Source organism: Dipodomys spectabilis, unplaced genomic scaffold, assembly GCF_019054845.1.
Source record: "Dipodomys spectabilis isolate Male_0828 unplaced genomic scaffold, ASM1905484v1 ptg000145l, whole genome shotgun sequence".
In the NCBI taxonomy this organism is placed as follows: Eukaryota; Metazoa; Chordata; class Mammalia; order Rodentia; family Heteromyidae; genus Dipodomys; species Dipodomys spectabilis.
In genome coordinates, this window is record NW_024870822.1 from 6748357 (window position 1) to 6775663 (window position 27307).

Genomic DNA, 27307 nt, shown 5'->3' on the forward strand with positions numbered 1-27307 from the left:
CTTTTCTAGATTCTTCTTGCTACTCCGGCACCCTAACTGTGGCATCTTCCATCCCCTGCATCTCCTCTCAGCTCCACACAACCTACCTTGAAGATCTCCACCTCCCCTCCATTCCACTTCTCAAGCACTGACTAGTCCCTTCTACTTGACTTGAGAGAGACTCTCACACCCAACTCTGACTAATGCTCCACCCTCCTTGGGTCTTGTGGTTTCTAGACCAGAACTGGGGTCATTGCAAGAACGTAGCAAGAGACATGACACCTAAGGACAATTGTGACATCCTTCACCTAAAGAGCTCCCTCCACAGCCCCTCCTTCCCTGTAACTGGTCCCTGGGCTCAACCAGTGAGCAAATAGTTCCTCACACTAAAGAGTGGGCTGACAAGAGGGTGAGGAAAAAACACCCAGCCAAACTGTCTCATGGAAGAAAAAGACAGGCTGATTCCAGGGACTTCTTGGGTCACTGGCACTGTCACTGAGGAGGGAAGCTGTCCACACAGAGATTGGAAGGCGCCAGCTCTGACAGGTACTGAATAAGGAAATGGCAGGCACAGTGAACATTGAAGAGAGAAAAGGGGAAATTCTGACAGCAGACTCACCTGGGAGCTGGAACCTTCTATTTACACTTGACTTCCGCTGTGGATGCGTGAGGAGAATCATCACAAAGGAAGGGAGGGAAGAGAAGGGGAAGGGCAAAGAAAGGGAGGAGGGGAGAGGGAAGAGAAGTGGGAAGGGGAAGGGGGAAAATGACAAAGTGGAAGCAGAAGTGGAAGACAGGCCATTTTGCAAAGGCAGCCACCTACCAACCTGTGGAGAAACAGTGCTAGAGCCAGCAGGTGGCTCTTCACATCCCGGCTGCCTGCACTGGCTGGAGCCTCCCAAGTCTACCAGATACATGGTGGGTCTCAACTCCTCTGCGAGTGGACACATTACTCCTCAGAATCCTATCAGAAGCCTCCTAATTCAGCACCCTCTATGGAAGGCAACCCTGAAGGTTGCTTATACCTCTTCTGTTTTTCTAAGGCTACAGAGAACAGAAGGAGAGTCCAAGATACACTTTTTTCCTCTTGTTTGAATTTTACTTCTCCAGAGAGAGAGATCTAGCGAGTGAGCAAGCGCACCTCTCTGGGATACCTGGCCTTTTCTATCAGAGTTTCATGTGGACTCTGGAGATTGAACTCTTGCCACATTCTTGTACTCAGGACAAGCCCACCTGTGCAGGTGCCAGTATTCAGCCCTGATAGAGCTGGCCTCTCTCCAGCAGCAGGACACTGCTCAATGACCAGCCGGATCTTGGGAACATGAGGGAGAGAGAGGAGCCTCAGTGGGCAGGAGTGTTCTGTGTTCAAAGAAAGAGAACCAACAGAAACTTCAGTGCCACACAACCTTGGCTCCTGGATTCACACACAAGCTGAGAGAAAATAGCTATCGGACATTGTTGGGACATTTAAGACATGACTCATAAATATGATGTATTGAGCAGGGTTTGTGTCCGGTTGGATGTGGCCATGTACGTGATCAGTGGCACATGGCCTGGGTCGCTGTCAGCCATGACCAAGAAGATTGCGTACGGATTGGAATCGTAACAATCCGCTGCCTCACTACAGACAGCTTGAGAAGCGGTTCTCTAGCCTATTAAAATTCTGAGAGGGGAAGCAAAAAACAGGTTACTTTTGTGACTTGTGAAGGGCATTGTTTCTCAAACTCATTTAACTATAATTCCTTTTGGGGTGGGGAGGAAGGTACCCCTCACATATCAAGGGATGGCTGTTCCCCAAAACATACTTGGAGAAACACACTCTAAATGGGGACGATGTTTAAAGGGGTCCTGGGTCCAGCATCTCAAACTCTTCCTAAGCCACAGGCCCCACCAGGCCACATGAGTCACAGCCTTAGGTAACGACTTTGTTTGGATTAACTAGAATAATTGAACAACTGCTCCCAATCAGTTGATGACTTGGATGATTTTTTTTTCCCCTGCTCCCAGGAGCCCACATTTTACCCAGGATGGAGATGCCGCATCACCAGCCCATTATCTCGAGCCTCGGGTTTTAATTAAATTATAAAGTGGCACACCCCAAGTAACAACAGCACAACAAGGCCAGGTAAGGTTGTCACTGAGGGAGCGTTATTAACTCCTTCAGTGTCACAAGGGGCACATTGGCTACACCTCAGAGCCAGACGAACTAGAATCCAGGAGCCAGGTAACTTCCAATTCTTTCCTCTAGTCCTCTGTATATTATGGGAAATGTGTATATTCTCATCTTAAGTTTTTTACTGGTTCTGTTTTCTATCTTGAGTCTCAAGGAGATACCCAGACATCTTTTTTTTTCTTTTTCTTGATGCCAGTAGATGCTTGGAAACCAGCATTCTATAGGGCTAGGTAGGAGGAAGGGTGTGTAGCGCTGCCCCATTTCTGTGGTATAACTATTCACACCATCGCTTATTCCAAGCTATTCTCATGGCCTACCTGGCTTCCCAGTTGGAAATCACACAATCAGCTCCCAGGAAGTAGTGTCAGCCAAACTGTCTCTGACCAATTTATTTTAAAGCCAGATTCTCTATAACATTATAGTCTAATTTGTCAACTACAGAATGTCTGAGCAGGAGCAGACTTCAGCGAAAGAGGTCCCATATTCATATAAAGAAAGAGAACTCTAAATGAATAGATAAATAAATAGATGATAGATAGATAAATATTTTTGAAAAGTAAACACAAGATTTAGCATTTCCAAGAGGAGTTTTTGGATTATGTTTCCAAATGCTTAATTCCTTTAAATACTTAAGTTCTGGGAAAAAATCTCTCTTCTGCTTTTCACTTTTGCAAATGTGGGCAGAATATTTGGAGAGTCAGTTTGTACAGCTCCGGTATTCACAAAGCAATAATGTAGAAAGCCATACAAGGGCACATGGCAGATGAAGAATGCCTTCTACAGTTATTTGGCGGGGGGGGGGGGGGGGGGGGGAAGGACACCTGTCCTCTTCGCTGCTATACAACTTGATTCAACCACCTCTGAATCATCTCTGGGTCCTCCATGTCCCCTAACTCTGCCTGGTACTCCTGGAATGAATGATACTTTGGGGTGGATCAGATAGAGCAACTCCAACTTGACTTGATCAAGAATGAATCAGGCTATTCTTCCTCTGGACTCCTGATCTTTGGCCTCCCCTTCAGCACTGGAACATGCAACAACTTCTTCTCAAAGCCTCTTCCAGATAATTGGTTGACCTTAGGGGAAAAACACTTTCTCATCAATTGTCCCATAGCACAATCTGCTCATCCATTCCCCTTCCCTGGCTTCTTTCTAGCTTTAATTACTCTTTGCTCTAAAAGCAAATTCCTGTCAGCCTGAACATTGAACTGTGTACAGATCTCCTGATCAAAGTATTCTTTTTGGCAACTCTTTGCCTTTCTTATTACAGAGATCTTTTCAACTAAAGCCTCTCCTTACCTAAGTCCAAATTTTGTTTTACTTAACATCTCCAACACCCTCTGCCTTCAGTGCTCTGGGCCTTCTGAACTTGACCTTGGACTTGCAATCCTCTCTCTATCTTCTTCCCTTCCTTCTGCCCATATTTTCTTCCCCACAATTTCAAAAGTTAGAATGCCTTCAGAGAATGCCCAACAGAAAAGGCTACTCAGAATATTCCACTAAACAAAGTCTTAAGTAATGACAACCTTTCATCCTTGCTACCAAAAAAAAAAGTGATCAAGATCAATGACCCAATTTCCAACAGTGTCACTAAGAAACAGGCTTCATCCATCAACCCGCTCTGCCATACTTAGAATGTGATGTATATGTTTCTCATAACCACAAAAATAGTTCCAGCTAGTCCACCATCACACCATGTTGCCTGTGGCAGAAAGGAACTGAAGAGAGGAAGGCAGCTCCCCTGTCACTCTTTTAACTGAACAGGAAGTCTTATTCAGAACCAGTCTACAGAGATTTCACTGTGTATCCATCTCATTGACATGATATGGAACTCCTACGTGACAGAGAAGCTAGGAAGGTCGGTTTTTGCCTCTGTGACAGGTGGTACACACTGCCGGTGGGGGCAGGAGGAGGAGGAGGATCATCAGATCTGCCCTTAATCTTGACAGTACTTTCATGTGTGGAGGCCATCAGGATTCTCTCTTCCTGCCCCAAAGAATCAGTTGGCTCATACCTTAAAGGAATTTCAGGATTCCGGTCTAGGAGACCTTTTGCTTCTCATTTTCTTTAAGGAAAGCTCTCATTTGATTGGCCTATTCTTAGTAAATATGGCTGTCAGGTAAGTGATATGGAAGGATGGGATCTTGGAAACACTTCAAAGGCAACCCACACAGGGATTGTGTCTCAAGGCCACTCTTTCTTTAGCTAAGATGTGGGAGTAATAGCACTGATTACAAAGGTTGAGCCAATAATGGTTTAAAGTATCATAGCAGTGCCAGATGCATGGAGAGGCCAAAGGAAGAGCGGGTGCCCTTCCCATATCCACAAGGAAGAGGATCTGAGTTGCTGCTCCACCTCAGACTCAAAGCAGAGTAGCAGGTGACAGGAGGAAGACCTACATCCTACGCCTTCCTGAAAAGTCTTGCCATTTCCCCACAGTGCATTTTAGAGCCTGCTGAGTGCAAGGCTTTTTCTAGGAGATGAGAAGGAGGAGTCGGACACGCTATCTGCCAGGGCTGAGCATGTACCCTGCCAGCCGGGAGACTAGGACCAGAGCCCATGTAAGTATCATACCAGGCAGACATGGGACATCTGGAACTTGCCTCATTACCTCTGAAAGCACCATTGCATAGCAGGGAGTTCAAAGGATACAGTTCTCAGAAACCCCAAAGTGGTGATTTCCATATTTAATAACTTTGTTCTTTTTTTTTCTTTTTTCCACACTCTCACTACTCTTTATGTTTTCAAGAGATAAAGCCCTTTGGAATTTTTTTTAACATATTCTCTTGTCTACATGTAGAGCCTTTCTGAACAGCTCAAGTTAATTAGAAATCTCTCCTAAAACCATGCTGCATTTCCCAAGGCCGTCTGAAGTTCAGGGTCAATATGCAGATGGCCCCCATGAGTCTAGCCACTCAGGCCTCACAGCTTTTAAAAGTTTTAACATTGAATTGAAACAACACACAACTACTTGGTGATAATTTTTAGGATGAAATTAAGAAGTTGAATTAAAAATAACCAAAAGCAGGAAGTGGTACTGTGGTTCAAGTGGTAGAGCGCTTACCTTGAGCTGAAGAGCTGAGGGACAGCACCCAGGCCCAGAGTTCAAGCCCTATAACCAACAAAATAAAAGGAGCATATTCCACAAAAGGCATATATTTATACCTCTTTATCTGAAATGCATATCTATCTCACTTGACCCCTAATTTAAACAATTTGTGTTTCATAATTTCAAAATCCTGTATATAAGAGTTAAATTCTGTATCTATTCAAGCACTATTTTCTTATCTCTAGAGAGAGTATCAATTAAAAAAGATAAAAATGAGGCAAAAGTTCAAAAATAATAAAATCATATTCTGACAGAGACATAGCTGGGCCTGTTATTAAACTGCCAATCTTTCAGTGACCCTTGAAGGTCACCAAAAAGACAAACCTCTGAAACTAATGTAGGTTCTCTCTTTAATTAAAAGTAAATCCACAGCTGGGTACCAGTGGCTAGTGTCTATAATCCTAGCTACTCAGGAGGCTGAGATCTGAGGATCGTGGTTCAAAGCCAGCCCTGGCAGGAAAGTCCATGAGACTCTTATTTCCAACAAACCAGTAGAGCACTAGAAGTGGCACTGTGGCTCAAGTGGCAGAGCCCTCGCCTTGAGCTGAAGAGTGCAGGGACAGCGCCCAAGCCCAGAGTTCAAAAAAGTAAATCCTCTGTGATGAAGAAAGTGCCTGCCTTTGCAGATATCACTGAATTCAATGTTAAGGTGCCTGTCTGCTACTAGAGCCATGCAGGGATGCTAAGATACTGAGCCTCCAAACAGGAAGGGTCTCTGAGCTCTTACCATGCAGGCAGGGACTTCAGTGGATTGCTAGGAAAGTCTCCCTGACCAAGCAGTAGGAACCAGAGCCCAATATAGTGCCTGGTAAACAATAGTAGATACTTAGCTAGTGTTTATTAGATAAGAGTATGAATGAGTGGGCAAAAGAAATAAGAAAATGTGGGAAATGGAGGCAGAGGTAAAGGGGTAGAGTGCCCATCAAGTGAGCAAAAAAGAAGGGAGAATGCAAGGCCCAGAGTTCAAGCCCTGGTGATGGCACACATGCACCCCCCCCCCCACACACACACACAGTATGCAAAAGCTAGAATGAAAAAAAAAAAAGCTGACACAAGTCGTGACATGTCCCAGGGGTCATAGCTCAATCACTGGGTGACCCAGGAGACAGTATTCACTAATAGTCAAATCATAGTAATCGTGTTTTCTGGCTTCTGTATTCACTACTTTGACATCTTAGAGCCTTGAGAAATCTGGAGGTCTGTCCTTTCCAGGTTAGATCATTCCTAGAGGTAATAAAGGGCTCACCCACCTACAATCGCACCTTTTGTAGGCCAATCACAATCCTGAGTCTATACCCAATACCCTCCTATCTGGAGCTTTCATTAGGACTGCTTCCACCTGCCTAAACCAGCCCAGCGACCAGGCAACTAGAGGCAAACCCTGTCCCGCCCACGGTGCCTGACCTAGCCTGTGAAAACTATTCAAAGTAACCAACTCTGAACTTGCTCCCTTCCCTGTCCATTTCTTCCTGCTGAAACCTGAGAAAGAGTCTTGCTTATGGTTCCCTCTTGCTCCCTCTGCCTGCTGATGGATCTTAGTGTTTCCTTATGTGTCTCTCCATTCCTGATGTGTCCTATCCCCTTTTCATGGGATCTGTGAGGGCTTGTGTGTCTTTAATAGATCTATTGACTGGAGCTGGGAAGGTGGCTCAGTGGTAGAGTGCTTGCCTTGCATGCACGAGGCCCTGGGTTCGATTCCCCAGCACCACATAAGCAAAAAGAAAAAAATCCAGAAGTGGCACTGTGGCTCAAGTGGTAGAGCACTAGCCTTGAGCTGAAGAGCTGAGGGACAGCGCCCAGGCCCAGAGTTCAGGCCCCACAACCGGACCCCCCCCAAAAAAAAAAGATCTATTGACTTGATCTGTTGGCCTCACCAGAGCTGAATAACAATAAAACACACATTTAAAAAAAAAAAAAAAAAAGCAGTACCCTTGCGATGCCTCTACAGTTTGGAAAAGTATCAATGTGTGCATCCATCCTTCCAACCATTTTCCATCCATCCATTCATCATCGATCTGTCTATCCATTATTCATCCATCCATCTATTAAGCATCCACCCATTTTTATCCATTCATCTTCCTTCCTTCCTTCCTTCCTTTCCTTCCTTCCTTCTTTCCTTCCTTTCTGTTTTCCTTCCTTCCCTCCTTCCTTCCTTTCTTCCCTCTTTCTCTCCCCCCTTTTCTCTTCCTCCTTCCCTCCCTTCTTCCTTCCTTCCTTCCCACAAACACTTAACTGAGCACCCATTGTGAGTCAGATACTATACTGGGCTTAGTACCCATGGCCATCCCCAACTCCCTGCACCTCATTCCCAAAGTCTTTCCTTCTACTTCCCTGCTTGGCTCACACCATTTCAAACACAGCTCAAATATTGCTTGCCCTGCTAAAGTATTCACTTCCTGACCACACACTTTTTGTGCTTTTGCTCTACCATCTGCCTTCAGTAAGAGGGATACCATGAGCCAGGAATAGTGCCAGGCATGTAGATGTGGAGATTAATTATAAGCCATTCAGGGCCTCAGGGAGCTCACAGTCTAGGGAAGCCGACTACACATGACTAATTGCAATAGTTTGCAAGCACCATAACTTCAGGAGGACAGGTCTCTGGATGACCTTAGCTGACCAAGCCCTTCCTCCTCTTGCTAGAAACTCTTGAGGTAATATACTGCGCATACAACATCCATAGATAGAGAGGAAAAGAGAAGAATGACCTAGGCTATGCCCTTGTTCTCTCTTAGAAGAGAGAGTTGGGCCACCCTGGTATGTAGCCAGCCACGTGTTGCTCAAGACATATAAAGTCAGAGTGATTTTAATGTCTGTCAACTGTGCTGTGACATTTAATGGCTTCCCTGTGTTTGCGGGGACTAGCCTGCCAAGGATCCAGGTATTGTTTTATCCTTACTATCTGCCTGCCTTACCTGACTTGTTCTGTCTCCCTGGACTTATGCAATTGGTAGGAAACCTTTGCAATAATATGAATGTGCTCACAAAACTGTGCAAGCAGAGAGCGGGGAAAGGGTATGTTACCCGAAGGGATGGAGAAGTGTAGAGCCAGGAGGAGAGGCTGTGCGACAGGTTGGGGAAGGGCAGATGAAGGAAAGACAAAAAAAAGCAGGGCGAGGCAAGGAATTGTTTCTTCCCTCACTTCATAGAATCTAGAAATAGTGGCCAGATTCCAATTTTCTGTGTTCCAAGATCTTCCTTTACACTAAGACTCCAGTTTCCACTCATGGCTTATGTGCCTGCCTCTTCAGTCCAGTTTCAGGAGAAAGGTATAGTAGCTTATATATTTTTAAAAATATAATTTTATTGTGAGCCAGATACTGGTGGCTCATGCCTGTAATCCTAGCTACTCAGGAGGCCGAGATCTGAGGATTGCAGTTCAAAGCCAGCCCGGGCAGGAAAGTCTGTGAGATTCTTATCTCCAATAAAACTGCCAGAAAACCAGAAGTGGTGCTATGGCTCAAGTGGTAGAGTGCTAGCCTTGAGCTGAAGAGCTGAGGGACAGTGCCCAGGCCCAGAGTTCAAGTCCCTCAACTGACAAATATATATATATATATATATATATACATATATATATGATTTTATTATTTATATTAAGGTGTTGTATGGAGAGGTTACCATTTCAGAAGTCATGTAATGAATATATTTCTTTTTTTGCACAATGTTACCCTCCTTCCAATTTTCCCCAGTTGAGATTTATGGATTTTATAAATGGTTTCTTTGCCAAGCATAGTGGCTCAAGCTTGTAATCTCAGCTAGTTGGGAGGTAGAGATTGGGGAATCATAGTTAGAATCCAGCCTAGGGAATAAAAGACTCCATTTCAACTGATGGTTGAGTGTGGTATTGTGCTCCTGTTATTCCAGAGCACCTGTGTAATAAGCATGAGGCCCCAAGTTTAATCCTCAAAGCCACAAAATTAGAAGAAATAATTTCTTTATCATCAAAGCTTAGTTTCAAGATGATCTTGTTAGACATCTAAAAGTCTGATTTTGCAAATCAAACCTGACGCCCACTCTTCTCTTTACAATTTTATTGAATGAGGTCAGTCTACTCCAAGGCATATAAATAACTGTGGCATTTAAGAAAAAGGAAACAAGCTGGGTGCTGGTGGTTCACGCCTTTAATTCTAGCTACTCAGGAGGCTCTCAAAGCCAGCCCAGACAGGAAAGTCCATGAGACTCCTGTCTACAATAAACCATCAGAAAACTGGAAGTGGCACTGTGGCTCAAGTGGTAGAACACTAGCCTTGAGCTGAAGAGCTGAGAGACAGCGCCCAGGCCCACAGCTCAAGCCCTACAATCGACAAAAAAAGAAAAAAGAAAAAGGAAACAAACCTAAAAAAATAGAAGTCCAAATCTTATTAGTACATTTAAAAAAACAGAACTACTCAAGAAAACGAGCAGACAAGTGACAGATTGGAAGAAAATATATGCAAACCATATATCAGATCAAAAGACTTGTATCCAGGCCAGGTGCCAGTGGCTCATCCCTGTAATCCTAGGTTTTCAGGAAGCTAAGATCTGAGAGCTGCAGTTCAAAGCCAGTGAAGGCAGGAAATTCCATGAAGCTCTTATCTCCAATTTAGCCACCAAAAAGTCAGAAGTTGATCTTTGGCTCAAGTGATAGAGCACTAGCATTGAGCATAAAAGCTCAGGGACAGTTCCAAGGCCCCTAGTTCAAACCACAGGATTGGTGTGTGTGCATGCGCACGCGCGCGTGCGCACACGTGCACACACACACACACACACACATATACACGAGGAGGAGGAAGAGGAGGAGAAAGGGTGTGGAGGAGGAGAATAGAAAATTACAAATTAAAACAATAATGAGATAGAATTACATACCTAGTTAGAATAGCAAAATTCATAAAAACTGCTAGCAAGAACAAAGTCTCTCATTCATTCCTTGTGGGACCTGAGGAAGAATGCTACAAAATGTTGACTCTACTTGGGTAAGTGGTTTGCCTGATGATGTTGATACCAGTCAATCAGCAGGTCTCCTAGAGAGCTGGCAACAGTCCCTGTATTTTTGTTTGGGGGTAGGATCACTTATTTTCTGTGCAAGGGCTCCCACCAGGCCCTGTATTCCCTACTTCCTGAGTACCCCTAGAGGTTTGCTGTCTCACTGACATTGTGCATCTCTGCTGAAAGGAGCCAAACCTACCATTTAGTCTTGCTTTTAAAAAATACTCACTGTGTGGGGAGCCAGTGACTCATACCTGTAATCCTAGCTACTCAGGAGGTTGAGATCTAGGTTCATGGTTTGAGGCCAGCTGAGGCAGAAAAAATCCTGTGAGGCTCTTATCTTCCATTAACCACTCAAAAACTGGAAGTGGAGCTGTGGCTCAAAATGGTAGAGAGCAAGTCTTGAGCAGAAGAGTTCAGGGACAGAGCCCCAGCCCTGAGTTCAAGCCCCACAACCAGTTTAAAAAACAAAAACAAACAAGCACTGTTTGATCTTCTGCATTCTTTTTCAAAAGAAATGTTTTCAATTCCTTACCCACTTGAAAAATATATTCAGCCTAAACTGATGCTAGTTGAATTTGCCCCAGAATACTGGCTTCAGAAAGGTTAAGATAGAGATCAGTGACACCTTTTACCCATCTCATTCTCAAATAGACCATGTGAGTCTGAATGTCTTATTCAGGGTGTGTGTGTGTGTGTGTGTGTGTGTGTGTGTGTGTGTGTGTGTGTGTGTGTGCGTGTTACTGAGGTTTGAAGTCAGGACCTTGTGCCTTCTAGGTAAGCATAACCCCAGTCTATTTGCTTTCAATTTTGTTTTCAAATAGGATCTTGCACTCAATTTGTTTAGGATGGCCTTGAACTATGATCCCCCTATGTCCAGCTCCTTAGTAGCTGAGATTAAATTGCCCAAGAAAAAAATTGATAGCATCTTCGGGTATATACAAATAGCTATTCAGGGTCATCAGTAACATGTATGGGGTATATGTGTGTGTGTGTGTGTATGATAGAGAGAACAGAGAGACAGAGAGTCCTGAGAGTCCTACTCAGGGCCTGGGCACTGTCCCTGAGTTCTTTTGCTCAAGGCTAGTGCTCTATCACTTGAACCATGGCTCCATTTCCAGATTTTTGGTGGTTAATTGGAGATAGAGTCTCACAGACTTTCCTTGGCTTTGTACTTCAATCCTCAGGTCTCAGCCTCCTGAGTAGCTAGGATTATAGGTATAAGCCACCAGCAACTGGCTAGCAATACATTGTTTTATTGTACAAGGTAGTTACTGGAATCATGAACTTATTGACTATGCAGATTAATATTTAATTTGAAATGGATTATTATTCAAATTATTTAATTTGAAAATTGAAGCTTACTGGCAAATAGAAAGCAAATGAGTTTTTGATCTGACTGGTCTACTTGTATCTTTAATAGATGAAGCTCTGTACATGGCTAAGTAGATGGAGAGCTCCGTTACAGTGTACGTTCTTGATTTAGTCTGAATGTTCAGGCCAAATATTGAATAAGCAGAATCTACCAACTGGAGTAAGTCATTCAAGAGACACACTTACATTCAGATAGAACTCAGCTCATCATGTGTGGGAGAGAGTAGATTCTCCAAAAAGATTTTAGGGTATTGCTATCAACCAGAAAGGATGCTAGACTGCCCAAAAGAGCTGATGTCCGCTTACCACAACTGAGTATATGTCCAAAGATGAGTAGTTTGAAATGGAAAAGCACAGAGAAAGAAAAAGCCAGTGTGACCACTCTCTTGCCATGTGACTTAGAGCCAACAATTCCTCTTTGGTGTGCCATTTTCTTCTCTGTAAGAGGAGGGAAGGGGCTAGCCAATCTCAAAGCCTCTCCATGTCCCAAATTTTTATAGATACGCTATTTCTCATTCTCTTGGGCAGGTGTAAGAGAAAAGAGTTACTGGTCCTGAAATTGTATTGAAAGTAGCTCTTTTGAGCTTGTTTCTTGTTACTGCTGAGGAGGTAGATTAACTAGGGCCATTATTTTAAGAGTCATTTTTGCCTAATGTGTTTAATGGTGTTATTAGGCACTATTTAAAAATTGAGAGGGCTGGGAAGATGGCTCAGTGGTAGAGTGCTTGCCTTGCATGCATGAGGCCCTGGGTTCGATTCCTCAGCACCACATAAACAGAATAAGCCGGAAGTGGCACTGTGGCTCAAGCGGTAGAGTGCTAGCCTTGAGCTGAAGAGCTGAGGGACAGCGCCCAGGCCCAGAGTTCAGGTCCACGACTGGCAAAAAACAATAAATAAATAAATAAATAAAATAAAAATTGAGAAATGTCAATGTTCTTTCTAAGATTTTTCTCAAAATTTGTGAGAATGTGCCTGCTTCAAATCTGATAAACTGGGCAAAAAAATTTTATGCAGGAAATTAGATTCCTGTTTCTTTCATTGTTTTGTGGTGGTGGTACTCAATATTGACTATTCAGGTCCTCCCTACCACTTGAACTGTGTCCTCAGTCCTTCTGCTTTTAGTTTATTTTTCAGATATGGTCTTGTACTTTTGTCTAGGCTGGCCTCAGACTCAATCCTCCCAAGTAACCTGGATTACAGGCATACACCATCACACCATGCTCTGGATTCCTGGTTTCTACTACATTGCATGTGTAGCATGTAATGAGCTATCCCATTAAATCAATGGATATGTGACAAGTACCTACTATGTGCCAGGCACTTTGAAAGGCACTAAGGATGCAGTATTGGACAGTTAATGTCCTGGTCCTTGAAGAGTTCCTGATCCAGTAGAGATATATGAGTGATATATGATAGTGGGCTGACTATGAAGGGGAGGAGAAGATGGTTTGAAGATGGTGGAGAGAGCATCCAGCCAATTGTGGGGAGTCACAGAAACCTTTGTGCTACTGGGGTTCAGTTTTAGTGCCTGAAACAGGAGCTATTTTAGCAAGAAATTCAGTCTGGCTGTAGCTCCCCATAGAAGTATAGCAAGAGGGGGGGGGGAGGGACGGAGGGAGGGAGAGAGAGAGGGAGGAGAGCAAGAGAGCAAAGGAGACAAGAAGCAGAGAGTACATCAGACAGAGACAATTCACCTTAAGGGCAGTGGGCAGCCAGCTGTGAGCTTTAAGTAAAGAATAAATGCATGCGCATTGATTAATAAATGCTGGTATATCATTACGCATGGAAATTTCCTCATCTATAAATACAGGGCTTGGATTAGATGATCACCAAGATCCCTTCCAGTTGTGACATTCTATGAGTCTCTAAGTTTCCACTATGATTCAGGTCAGCAAGGTCTCTTGATTTTTGCCTCCTCTCACCAGCCACAAAGGTTGCTGTGAGCAGAATAATGGAATCAACAGTGCACGTGGTCTCCCTCTCTCCCTTTGCTAGAGGGATGAATACATTCCATTACAGAGGGTGAGCTGCATCTTTCGTGACCAGTCTCACTCCAATCCATCCATCAGCTGATTAATGGCGGCTGAAAGCCACTTATCAGGAGAGCTTCTGCCCTTATCACTGTCACTAGGGGCAAATAAACATCGACTTTATGCCAAGTTTCTGTATTTAGCCATGTACAGTAACTGCTGATACTTTCATTACATGGCATTTACATCTCAGAATTTAAAATTAGACACACATTCTCAGGTTTGCTACTGAATAGAAAAGGTCTGCGTTCTTTGGGGCCTTTCTGCCATTTGTTTGCAAAGAAAGGATGCTTCAAAGTAAATTGTGTGGAACATAGGAATTTCTTGTACACGAAAAACAGTATCGACAAGAAACAGATGATAATGTCATTTTATCTTTATTTTTAAAGGTGGGAATCTTGTGTAAAAGCTGTAATACATCAATAATGGATGAGGTGTATAAATGATATATCAAAGTCAAGATCCAGCCCTCTGAAGAGCAGAAAAAAAAAGTCTTTCATTTTGAGATGAATTTCCAGTATAAAAGCCTAATACTACACATTATTGCTTGAAAAATAATGTTGGTCTAGACTAAACCCTTGGCACATAAGAGGTTTCCCATCTTTGGATTACAAGATGGAACCTGAGGAGTTTTTTTTAAAATATAATTCCAGCAATAAAAAGGGACTATGGTAATACCAGAGACCCCAAATATGTGATATGTATTCTGTTCTCTATAGTCCCTACAAGCAGACATTACTAACTGATCATAGTACTTGTCTCCTGGATTTCTTTTTTTTCTTTCTCTTTTCTTCTCTACTCTCTCTGTCCCTATCTGTCTGTCTGTCTGTCTGTCTCTCTCTGGTGGTCTAGGGATTAAACTTAAGATCTTAGACTTTCTGGAGCTAGGCCATTCTCCTAGCCTCCATTCTTACCTTCTCTTGTTTGTTATCTAACCTTTAGGTACTAAACTTTACTTCTGACCTTTCATGCTCTCTTCCCTACCTTGAAAATGCCTTTCCAGGTCTTTGACATAATTACTACCTTATTAGCATTCATCTCTTAGGCAAAGTGTGTCACCTCTCTGCCTCCAATCACAGTGTTCGGTCTTTCTATTTTATTTCCTTTATATCAACGGCCATTATCTGAAACTATATTATTTATGTCTTCTTCGTTTTACTTATTTATATCTATCTTATTCCATCAGGACTCAAGCTCCATGTCAGCAGGAACTAGCTCTGGCTCCATCACAGTGGCCTGGTAGGCAGCAGGCCTTACTAAATACATCTCCAATTTCATGAATGAGTTCAGCAGCTATCATAATAATTACAGTGCTCAGCCAAGATCTCAACAACAGCAACGGTAGTAGTAATGGTAGAAGTGGAGGTTCACATTTAATCAGGCCTCATTACGTGCCAGAAATGGGCTAAGTCCTTTAAATGTGCTATCTCGAGTTTCTATCACAACAAATTTACAAAAATAGATTTGGAGATCCCATTCAACAGGTAAAACACTAAAACTGGAGGATGAAACTCATCCAGGTAATGTAACAACTACGAGAGAGTAGAGACTTGAAAATGGGCCTCAGCAAGTTTGCTGTCTCTTGAGCTCCTCACCTCCTCCTGTTTGCCTTGTCTCCAAGAACACGTGTCTCGGAGATTAAACTAACTTGGCCAGGATGATGCAATTGGTGTGTGTCGGCAGAGAGCTTTAAGTCAAGTTTTAAGCACATGATTCTGACTCCACACCTAGAAGGCCCACTTTGTTATACTGACTCTTGTTGAAATTGGGAAACACGGCATGTTGCATGATTTGCCTACTGCAGTATCTTCACTTGGCTCAAGTACAGTTTCAGAAGAGTGTCTGGCAAATGACTCACCAATATTTGAATGAATGAGTGAATGAACACTCATTCACCAGCTTCAGCACAGCTTTGGGTCACAGCATTCCATGGTCTCATGCCATAGAGAGGAGTCTCATAGAAATGTATTAGAACACTCAGGTGAAATTACAAGTGACTATCATCCAAACAAGAACCTAAATGACTATCCTCTATTTTGGAGAGGTTTAAACTTGTGTGTAGGAAATTAGTTTATGCAAATACCTTCAAAGGCGATATGAGATGCTGTCTTCATCTGAGGGGATTTATTAACAATGTATACCTATTTTCTTTCACATACTCTATTTTATATTTTTGCCACATTTAAGTCAAGCATTCCATCTAGACAATCTTCAGTACAAACATAATGGCCAAATTAAAGCTAGTGGAGAGGCTATGTTTGGTGGCTGTTTTTCCTTGTAATATAGTGAAGCTTAAGTGTTTGAGGAAATTACAGCCCAGCCAGCCAGAGTGGCAATGAGCCATTCCAATTGTAAATAAACACATACACGGCCTGTGGACAGCCTACAAGCATCAGAGACACTTCAGGAAATTCATTAGATCTCTCAAAAGGTTAAAGCAGAAGGCCAAATTGGATGGGAATCACATTCTCAGCACCTTGAATATCAGCAGCGTAGGAAATGCTGAGCTGATCTATGATAAGAATGGAAATATTTGCCAATACAGAAATGACTTTTGTGGTGCCTGGCCTCCCTGATACTAACAGTCATGTAGCTCTCACATCAGGTTGTAAGGACTCAGATCGTTTCTTTTCTCAAAGCCACAACACTTTGAAATTTAGATTCTAGAAGAGGAATTCCCAAAAGACAAATGCTTTGGTGGCCCAGGTATGGTGGTTCACATCTATAATCCCAACTATCTGCAAGACTAAGATAGGAAGACAGTGGTTCAAGGCCAGCCCAGAATAAAGACCCCATCTCAATCAATAAGATATCTCCTCTGTCATCCTAGCTGTATGGGAGGATCCTGGTGGTGGGCTGGTCCCAGGTACGAGGATTATGGTTTGAGGGTAGCCCTGACAAAAACTGGAGACTTTAACTAAAGCATAAAAGGATAGCACATGCAACTCAAGTGGTAGGGTTCCTTCTTTGCAAGTATGAAGCCCTGAGTTCAAATTTCTTTTTTTTTTTTTGGGTCCAGTCTTGGGGCCTGAACTCTGGGCCTGGGCACTGTCCCTCAGCTCTTCAGCTCAAGGCTAGCGCTCTACCACTTGAGCCACAGCAGCAATTCTGGCTTTTTTTTTTCTGCTTATGTGGTGCTGAGGAATCGAACCCAGGGCCTCAGGCATGCAAGGCAAGCACTCTACTACTGAGCCACCTTCCCAGCCAAGTAGGGAGAGAAACAAAAGCAGAGAGAAATGCTGTTTAATGGGCACATGATGCTTTTTTTTTTCAAGTGTTACCTGCTTGTTCTCTCTTGATGACTCTTTTCCATTCTCAATTTTGTTTTAGGCATGATGGAGCCTTATTTAGTTCTAAGGAGAAGGATGCAACTCAAGTCTAACCAAACACAGCACAACATCCTATGTTCATTCACTACAATATCCTCTGTAGTGAAATCCTGCCCTACCTCAATAGTTACAAGAATGTTTTCACCAAAATATACAAAAATGAGTAGGAACAAATTTTCTGTATAGTGTAATCAAAACATAAACATAAAAATATCTTTAAAAATAGGAATGGGCATTTCCAAATACTTCATTGTCCATCTTGATGGGATAATGCATGATTTTCTTTTCTTTTTTCTCTTTATTTGTTCAGTCTAAGGTTTTATTAATTAACAGGTGTTAGTCTATAGAAGAAAGCATGTTATTCAACTTTTTACATAGTTCTCCTAGCTCCATTACAAGTTAGCCACTCTGCTAGGGAAGTGACTTAAGAGTAGAATGGCTACCTAGCAAGTATGAAGCCCTGATTATGAAATTAAGAAGGACTATGGTAATATCACATCAACCTCAAAACCAACATCATGGCTTAGTTATTGCTGCACCCTTTGTATAAGGCATGTCTCTAGCAGGCAAGGGCAGCAGAACCTACAACAGAAAAAAATGATCAAAGGCCCTCAGGCCCACCTAGACCTTGTAACCCTTTGACATAAGGATTAACTAAGCTGCAGCTGAGAGAATTTAAACAAATGGCCAGAGATCACACAGAGACAAAAGCAATTAAAACTTGGGGCCCTCTGACCCCAAGCTCCACCTTTCATTACTTTGCTCTCTGGAATTGTACAACTCACTTGCCTACAAGTCTACACATACAGTTCCAAACCAAAGCACAAAGTTCAAAGAAAACACAGTATCAGGGGGACTGCTCCACAGCACTTCACTCTCTTGCTCTACTCAGAATCCCAAGCTCCTGTTTCATTTCCATTTGTCAATGAGCCATGGATGGCATCAGATCCTGGCAAAAGACCACCAGATCCCAGCAACCAAACAAGGGAATGTTTGAGGGAGTCGGTGATTCCTAAGTTAACACCATAGGCAGGAAGCCATGTAGCCTTAATACGAAGCCAGGGGATGGATCATAGGACAGTAAGAATAGTATAATGTATAGTAAGAATGTATAATGACTTGGGCAGGGCAGGTGAAGACTTGACCAACCCCATTTCTGGCACCAGCAGCTCTGTCAAATGTTTCTTCGAGAAGATTCTTTGCAAAGTTCAGTGTCCAACTTCTACTCCAGTAGCAGCTTGTCTTTCCATGGCTTCAAAGGTGTCACATAGGTAGATGACACTAAGATCAGGGAATCAGGAAAGAGAACAGTGCATCCCACAGTCCTTCCTATAAAACCTATCCCTTCTACCCTGAATGTGAGCAGAGGTCTGGGCCTCCGGGAGCCTCCTCTGCCATTGATCTTAGTATCTCTGTTCACTAAAAGAGAAAAATGTGAAGGGCTGAGATCAGGATTATGAATGGAGTTTCCTGTGCAAAATGCTTCCTTCCAGAGCCCATTTCCTTTGCATCCCTTCTGCCACCTTCACAGACAGGACTTCCATGGACAACTGTGACTTACAGGCACCCCAGGAAAGAAAGAAGGTCTATGGTATGGTTGCTATTCCTATTAAATGCTCTGAAGGCGCATTTGACAAAAGACAGTTCTTGAATTCTGCAGTACAGCAAAGCAAAGGAAATATGTCTCTGATGCACAGAGCAGCCTCCTCCAGCACTGCTTCTCAGAAAGGGTAATAATGTAAACATTCACCCATTAGAGGAAAAACTTACCCTTTACGCCACCCTCCCTGCCATTAACGACACTGGCAGCTATTAAAATACAAGTCTGATTTGTGTTTAATGATCTTGAAAGGAAAGTAATTGCTTGAGTATTACCATTCAAATGTTCTCAGAAGTACAGATCATATTTACAGTTGGATTGTCCTTCCTCTAAGGTGGTGGGGCCAGCCGCTCTCCCTGGGCCCTAGAGACTGAGGCTCGGGTGAAATCGACTTCAGCAGTTGGCTGAAAGGTCTCAAATCTCAGTGTTTATTTTCTGTTTATCTTCTTTTCAATGGTCCTTTTTTGTTTTTCTTTTTTTCAATGAAGAGGATGTTGGGAGGAATCATCTTAAGGTACAAGTTAGAGTTTAATCAACCTGCTCCTTTGGAAAAGAGCAGAAGGTATCCATGAGTCAGTATTTCAAGAATTTGCAGAGTTCCTGAGAGAAGAGTGGAACCAAATTAAAATGCAAGAACGAAGACTAAATCAAATGGAGTCATAACCTGAGTAGATGGATCCAAATAGAAGCCAAATTATGTGGCAATGTCAGTGTGCCTGTCCACAAGCAGATGGTAGACCAGAATGTCACACACTGGTGAGGCCAACCTTATCATGAAAAGAAATTCACAGCTTAATGCTTGGAGACCAGGAAATAGCAGTGGTCCTGAAGAAACCGTAGAGTGGAAATGATGAGTTTACCCCAATCAGGGATCTAAAGAGATTATTGAGACAAAGGATAAGTATTCAGCTAATGCCTTTGAATACTGCAAATGAAGAGCCCAGTTCTTCTCAAACATTGTTCTCGCTTCTAGATTTCCACCTAGCCAAACTCCTTCATTCATGTACTTACTTGGATGTCATCTTTGCTGTGATATCACCTGACCAACCTATAAAAACTAGCAATCTACCCTGGCCACAATAACCCTTTTCTTATTTGCTATAGCATTTACCATCTGACGTGCTATGTATGGGTATTCTTTGCTTCTTATTGTTTGTCTTCCTGCTTTCCACTTAGATGGAACCTTCCTGAAGGTAGTCATTTTTTACTATTTTGTCCACTGCTAAGAGGTCAGTGCCTGTAAACAATAACTATTTGTTAAATGAATGATTGGAGTCACTAGCCACATGACTTTGAAGTTACCTCTTTAAACCTATTTTTCAATCTATAAAGATGAGCATAATCAACCCATTACAGTGTCATTAAGAGTCATAAACAAAACAATGCATATAAAGCATTTATCACAGTGCCTGGCATACAGTTAATCATCAATAATATCAACATGATTGCTTCAATAAAGTAACATGAACATGTCTGAGTCTATGCTATAGTATGAGGCACAGGTAATAAGCAGAGTTCTACAGAATTCATGTGTTGGTAATATAGTTTTAAAACCAAATGTTCAATAACTCACTTTCACAGAAGTGATGTCAAATGTCAGAATGGTCACATTATGCATGAATATCACAAGACTGGATCCAAATTTGAAGCTGTTCTACAACATGTGTATTAAGTTGGAGGGCAATGATTTGTATAAAGTTGCCATGTATCTTTGCTCTCAAGAAATGAAGACTTAAGTTTTCTGACCTTTTTTTTCAGTCTTCATAGTAAAGGCTGCTCATGGGGTCCATTTGGAGAGAATGGGATAAACAGATTCCTCATTGGAGCCCACTTTAGCACTATGGGATTCTTTGCCCTGTCTCTTAAATCTATTCAGGCTTATGATTGCTATAACCAGAGTATGACCAGAATATGACCAGAGTATGACCAGGATGATGGCCTCTAATGAGAGGCTGGGTGTAGGTTCTAGTTCCAAGTCTTAGTGGAGCTACAGCTTGAAGCCATCCCTGCCAAAATGTAGACATATGGGCAAAGCCTTCAACTCTACTTTGACCCTAAGACCAGCCCATCCACCAGCTGAACCCACAAGTGACCATTGTTCATGACACATGGGATAGATGAATTGACCAGCTGAGCCCTGCTCAATTCCTACCCATGCAATTGTGAGGTGTAATGGAATGGTTGTCATTTGCAGTGGTCCCACACCAGAGTAGTTTATTACATTGCAAATGATGACTGAACAAGCATCTCTGGAAGCCAAGCCTGCCACTGCATTTCACAGAACGTGACACACAAATAAATACCTTCAGAACCTCCAACGCTCAGAAAAAGAACATCACTCGTGTTAATTTCTTCTTTGTTCTCATTAACGTCATCACACAAACTGATTTTCTAAGTTGTTTGAAAATACTCCCTTTGTACTTGGAGTTTTATGTTAGAAGCTTGTTTCTGTGACAAGTTTCTATAACACGGGCAGCTCTTTCTTCCTCCATCAACTGTTTCCCTCCTTTCTCACCACTCCCCACACATAGAGCCTTACAAATTTAAGCTTTCTAAAATTAAAGAAAAAGAAAATATCTTTAAAAGAATGCCAAAATGGCTGGGTACTGGTTCATGCCTGTAATCCTAGTAGAGAAATCCATTAAGAGAAAAGATGTGGGGCTGGGAAGGTGGCTCAGTGGTAGAGCGCTTGCCTTGCGTGCATGAGGCCTGGGTTCGATTCCTCAGCACCATATAAGCAGAAAAAACAAAAGCTGGAAGTGGCACTGTGGCTCAGGTGGTAGAGTGCTAGCCTTGAGCTGAAGAGCTGAGGGACAGCGCCCAGGCCCAGAGTTCAGACCCCACGACCAGACCAAAAAAAAAAGAAAAGATGTTTCCCAAGGATACTCATTTCTCCTCCCCCACCTCTCTGTCTCTGTCTCTCTGTCTCTCTGTCTCCCTGTCTCTCCGTCTCTGTCTCTGTCTCTCTCTCTTTAAGAAGAATGCTTTTTAAATGGACACTGGTGGCTCACCACCTGTAATCCTAGCTACTCAAGAGGCTGAGGTCTGAGGATTGCATGGTTTGAAGCCAGCCTGGGCAGGAAAGTCCATGAGACTCTTATCTCCAATAAACTACAGAAACAAAACAATAACAACAACAACAACAACAAAAACACCAGAAATGTGTCTGTGGCTTGAGTAGTAGAGCACTAGCCTTGAGCAAAAGAAGTTCAGGAACAGCACCCAAGCCCTGAGTTCAAGCCCCAGGACTGGCAAAAATAAAGACAAATTAAAAAATAAAAATAAAAGATTATCAAAATTAACAATAGTAACAACAATTAAGAAATTAGTGAAAAAAATATATGATCCAGGGACTGAGTTTTAAGACCTTAGCTGAATCCCTTTTCCTCTCTGTACCTCTGCATCTCCAAACATAGGATAGTTGTGCTTTGGTCCCCAAAGGACCTCTCAGAATCAGCATCTTGAAAATCTATGGAGCACAAACCACCTAGAAAAAGTCATAATCCCTAGGCCACAATGCCAGGAGACAAATGAGGAATGCATTTGACTCGTTTATAGCTATGGGCCCAGTACCTGGAAAATAGTATTCTCAAAAATAACAACAGTAATCTATAGTTTAGGAAAATACTATCTCATATCGTTTATAACAGTAGTAGTAATAGAAAGCTATTGTGAAACCATCTCTAAGACACCACACTCTGTGTTGTACGGACAGTCTCTTGCTAACCTCACAGCAATCCCATGAGCAGGTCGTAGAGTTTGCTTCTCCCATTCTCTAGATAGGAATGCTGAGAGTTTTAAAAGTTGAGACGAGGGACCCAAAGGCAAGAAGAGAGTAAACATAACCCAAATATTTTAAGAATTGGAAGGCAACTGGCTTAAACAGAAAGCCTCCTTGATCGTAACTATTTTCAGGAAGAACGGTAAGAAGGAAGGAGTCAAAGCTCCTCTCTGTCAATATTGGCTTTGGTTACCAAATTGGCTCAAAGACAGCAAATGCAATTGAGGCCAAGGCTTTTCGTGTCTCCTGAGCTTCCAGTCTCCTGAAATTCAGCCTTCTCTGGCTGGCTGTGCTCAGATGCCTTAGTGAGGTGACGTTGTGCTTGACACCTCCAGCTCTGTAGATAAGTTCGGGGCTGGGAAGGTGGCTCAGTGGTAGAGTGCTTGCCTTGCATGCATGAGGCCCTGGGTTTGATTCCTCAGCACCACATAAGAAAAAAAGCTGGAAGTGGCGCTGTGGCTCAAGTGGTAGAGTGCTAGCCTTGAGCTGAAGAGCTGAGGGACAGTGCCCAGGCCCAGAGTTCAGGCCCCACGATCGGACCCCCCCCCCCAAAAAAAGAACTTGTTCCCTCCTACCCCAGATACAACAAAGACCCCTGCAATGGCTCCTCCCAAGGAGCCATCAGTCAAGCCTAGGAATTGTTTTGTTGTTGTTGTTTATCTCTCTCAGAAAATACAACTTTAATAAATCTTACTATGCCATGTGCTTGTGAATATATGTCACAAGGGGCAATCTACCTGCTGTGGGGGCACAAAGCAATATATTTGGGCATCACGGACTATTTCAGTAGCATATGGAATAGCAATTCCTAATCTTCATATGGTATCAATGACCTATGACCCAGAGATTGGGATGAATACTGATCCCACATTGCTGAGACAAAGCCAACCCAGGAGGAAGTGATTGTGCAGGAACAGGAAGTGGGGTGAGTAGATGTACCGGGAAGTAAAGGCAGGGATCTAGGAAGGCACAGAGAACATGGGGCCTGCATGGCACCAGCAGCAGTGCAGAGTCTAGGAGGCATGCAAGGCTGAGCACGGGAAGAGGCAGGATCGTAGGTAGAACGTAATCAGATGGACATCCATGCACAGATCTTATCAGTGGAAGGCCAGGAATCTGTGAATGGCTTTAAACAGGCGAGGATGCCTGAGGCACCATAGCAGGATCAAGAGGAGGGCTCTGCTACAAGGAAGGGTAGCTGGAAGGAGGGGGGAGGAGATACCCAGCATGCTCCACTTGACCTCCCCTCATGATGTGCAGGGTCCAGGGCAGGTCCTTGTTCTTGAATTAGCTGCCAGCCTGAGCAACTGGGAAGGCTTGGTGTTAGAGGATCTATCTGACACGACTCAAACCACCGAGGCCACCACAATCTTTACAGGTCCACATAGGGGAGCCATTGTTAAGAGACAGTGTTGGAAAAGGTAGTTCCCTCACATTTGTGTCATTAAATGAAGTATTTGTGAAGGGGAACTAATGCAGCCTGGGAAGCCAGGACATGTGAGTTTCACTGAATCCTGCACCTCCAAGATCTCTCCTTGCTCTGAGATTCCATGATTCGAAAGATTCCCCCAAACAAACTTAAACTAATAAGTCCATAAATTTCTTAGCCCTGGCCCCTTGACCTGAGGGTGGTTTTTTGTTGGTTTTTATTTAGCAGAAGAAAGGAGGAGAAGGAGGAGGAAGAGGAGGAGGAGGAGGAGGAGAGAGGAAAAGAGAGAAGAGAGGGAAGGAAGGAGGGGGAGAGGAGGGGAGGGGAGAAGAGGAAGAAAGAGGAAGGGAGAGGAGAGGAGAGGGAGGGGAGGAGGGGAGAAGAGAGGAAGGGGGAGGAGAGGAGGATGGGAACTGATGAGAGAGGTGGGGAAGGGAGGAGGGGAGTGTAAGGTGTGAACAGGGACACCTCCCTCCCTCTTGGCTCAGTTTCTACCCAGTATCTGTTACCTAGGTAACTGGCAGACCTGGAAGCAGTCTCCTTCCCCTCCTGCTAGGTCACATCCTGGGCCACCTCTGGTCACATGCCTCCTTACATGCCTGGGACCTTAGGAGGGTCCCAGACCCTGAGGTCACATCCAGATCCAGTGTGGCCACACCTCTTCCTGTCCCTTGCCTAGATAAGTCCTGGTCCAGGGATGGGTCACCACCTTTCCTTTTCAGCCATGCCTCTCCACTGTGCATGGCAGGGGCAGCAGTTCGGTAAATATACTTCTTTTCCTTCCTGAATAGCACATGGTATTCTCTTCATCGGCTACCTGATGAAACCTACCTAGTTAATATACCTTACAGGGAGAAGAAGGGAGGGGAGAGGAGAGGAAAGGAGAGGAGAGGAGAGGAGAAGAGGGGGGGGGAGGGGAGGAGAGGGGGCAGGGAGAGGGGCAGGGAGGGGAGGAGAGGAGAGGGGAGGGGAGGGGAGGGGAAGGGAGAAGAGGGGAGAGGAGGGGAGGGGACAAGAGAGGAGGAGAGGGGAGGGGAGGGGAGAGGAAAACAGAGGAGAGACAAGAAGATGAAAAGAGAAAAAGAGCTAAGCACTGTGTAGTCTCAGCAATGGGGACCTGTTTCTTGAATGTCACTACCTCAAACCCTCTTACCTATCCAAAGAACACAGTTCTGTTCATCTTGTGACTTGGGAGACTTTCAGGAAAGAATAGGCTTTGGGAATTCCCTGGAGATCTGGTTATGGGTGCACACAGCCTGACAAATTGCAAGCAGCTCTTTCACGCCTTCACTACACCCCATGTGCTTCCTGTGCTTTGTCTCCATTCAGATCTTTATAAAAACGTATTGTCTCCGCATGAAACAAATCCTTTCAAATCAGAATGTTACTTGACTGGATCAAAACCATGCCCTAAATGATTGCGCAAACTATTGTTTTGGTGTTGGTCCTAAAACAATACCAAGGAAGGTTCTGATAACTTGACACCAGCCAATCCTGGCAGCTAAACTACTTCCTTTCTTCTGCAATGAGTTTTCACCCAAATTAGGGTGGTTCTCAAACCAATACTTTCTTAAACCAATGGCTTTATTTTCCAAGGAGCTCTCTTTCAAATTTGCCTTCCTTTCCTTTATTTCTCAGGCTTGATGTTCCCTACAAAAACATCTTGGTGCTTCTGAGGGCGTTCAGGGAGCACTTCAACCCACTTGGACTTGAACCCATTTCCTCTAGAGCTTACTTAGCCTCAAGGTTCTGAGTCTTTTTTATTTCTTTCCTCCTATTTGAGCAAGGACCCAATGTAGGAGAACAAGATTCCCATTCCCCAACTACAACAAATGATGCTGAGGCCAAAGCATGCATCATGATGATCAGAAGCATCTGGTTGGTATATTTAGTTCCAGGGGTTAAGGACCTGATGGTAAATAAACTTCCTTGCTCTGGGCAATTCTATTCTTATTCTTGAATATTTGTATTCTCCTCTCATAGAGGAGATTGTAAGTCTGGCCCAGACGACTTCGGGTGTGGCCGTGTGATTGGATTTGTCAATGGTATGCAAGCAGCAGTGACATATGCCACACCCACACAGATGCAGGAGTCACCGTGTAGTTCTGCCATTGCTTCTTTCTCTGCGTGGCACACATAGCAGCCACTGCTGGTAACTGCAGCAAAAAGGAAATGTACCATCTTAGAGGGTAAGAATAATGCTGTTTTGAAGGATCTAAAATTAAGCTATGGCTTCTGTTTTTTCCTCAAAAGAAAATGTCTTTTCTTTTGTTGTTCAGAGAGCTGCTCTTCCTGGAGATCCTCAACACATGTAAGGATCAGCAAACACAGCTTACCAGAGTCTGTGCACATATTCTCATTTGACCCTAATCATAACTAGTAGACAGGTAATTTTGTTTCCATTAAGGTACTTTTCCAAGGTTATATGGCTTCAGTAAGACAAAACTGATATTCAGGGCTGTGCCTACCAGACCACTTCTGCTCAGCTGAACTGACCAAGGCAGAGCTGTAGGAGAAGAAAACGGAGCATTGCCTCAGGTGTCCCACGTCCAAGGGCTTGAGATACCACAGGAAATATCCTCTCTGCCCAACAAGATCACCAGAAATCGGGTAGTTGAGCCAGGTGCTGGTGGCTCACGCCCGTAATCCTAGCTACTCAAGAGGCTGAGATCTGAGGATCGCAGTTCAAAGCCAGTCCTGACAGGAAAGTCCGTGAGACTCTTATCTCCAATAAACCACTAGAAAACCAGAAGTGGTGCTGTGGCTCAAATGGTAGAGCACTCTCCTTGAGCTGAAGAGCACAAGGACAGAGCCCAAGCCCAGAGTTCAAACCCCACGACCTACAAAAATAAAAGAAAAAAAAAAAAGAAATCAGGTAGTTGGGTGCACCTGCTCCACTTACCCAAATAACACTTTGAACATATCGTGTAAAAATTTAAGCTGGCTTTGAGAGAAATACAATTACACCTGGAAACATCTCATTGGCATTATCAATTGGTCTGGACCTTATCAGGTATTTTCTTACAATGAATTATACACTATGATACACTGTATATGAAGAGATACAAACAAGAATTGTGCCAGAATATTTCTAAACTGACTTTTGATCCATCAGCTCTATAATGAGCACAACTAACCAGAACTCAGCTATGCCCTGGAAGGCTCTTCACATGATGCAACTCAAGATCTGAAAATAAAGATGATCCACTGATCCCAGAACAGGTAGCTCACACCTGTAATCCTAGTTACTCAGGAGACTGGGATCTGAGGATTGCTATTCCAAGCCAGCCTTGGCAGAAAAGTCCATGAGATTCTATCTCCAAACTAACCAGCAAAAAGCTGGGCTGAAGACATGGCTCAAGTAGTAGAGCATCAGCCAAGCAAGTAAGGAAGAAAACTGAGTATGAGGCCCTGAGTTCAAACCTCATAGGAGGAAAAAGAGTGCTCCATGGCTATATGGTTATTTTCAATTTCTAAATTAAAAATGACCAGGAATACATATTTGTATAATATATTTATGCTTTCATACTGCCATAGT